The sequence below is a fragment of the Notothenia coriiceps genome, unplaced genomic scaffold, assembly GCF_000735185.1.
Source record: "Notothenia coriiceps isolate Sejong01 unplaced genomic scaffold, NC01 NC01_scaffold00016673, whole genome shotgun sequence".
NCBI classification, from domain to species: domain Eukaryota; kingdom Metazoa; phylum Chordata; class Actinopteri; order Perciformes; family Nototheniidae; genus Notothenia; species Notothenia coriiceps.
Window position 1 is genome coordinate 24,421 of NW_011349374.1, and position 321 is coordinate 24,741.

Here is a 321-nt window from a genome sequence, read left to right on the forward strand (position 1 = left end):
TGAAAGTCCACCGCCGTTGCGAGTCTCCGGCTGTAACAGTCCACTACCGCCTGCAAGGACCCAGGTTCGTTTCCGGTCTGAGGTCCAAAAAAACATCTCACGTTCATCGTGTCCATTCGCGACCCACCTATCACATCTCTGTGCCCCCACCAGTGGGGTGCGCCCCACACTTTGAGAAACACTGNTCCAGCTATTTAGTTAGTGTGTGGCCAGAAACATGACTCCTGAGTAAATCTGTCTCTTTAGCTCAGGGATGGGGAACCTCCGGCCTCCGGGCCTATACGGACCGCGAGACCATTTGGTACGGCCCTGGAGGTAATT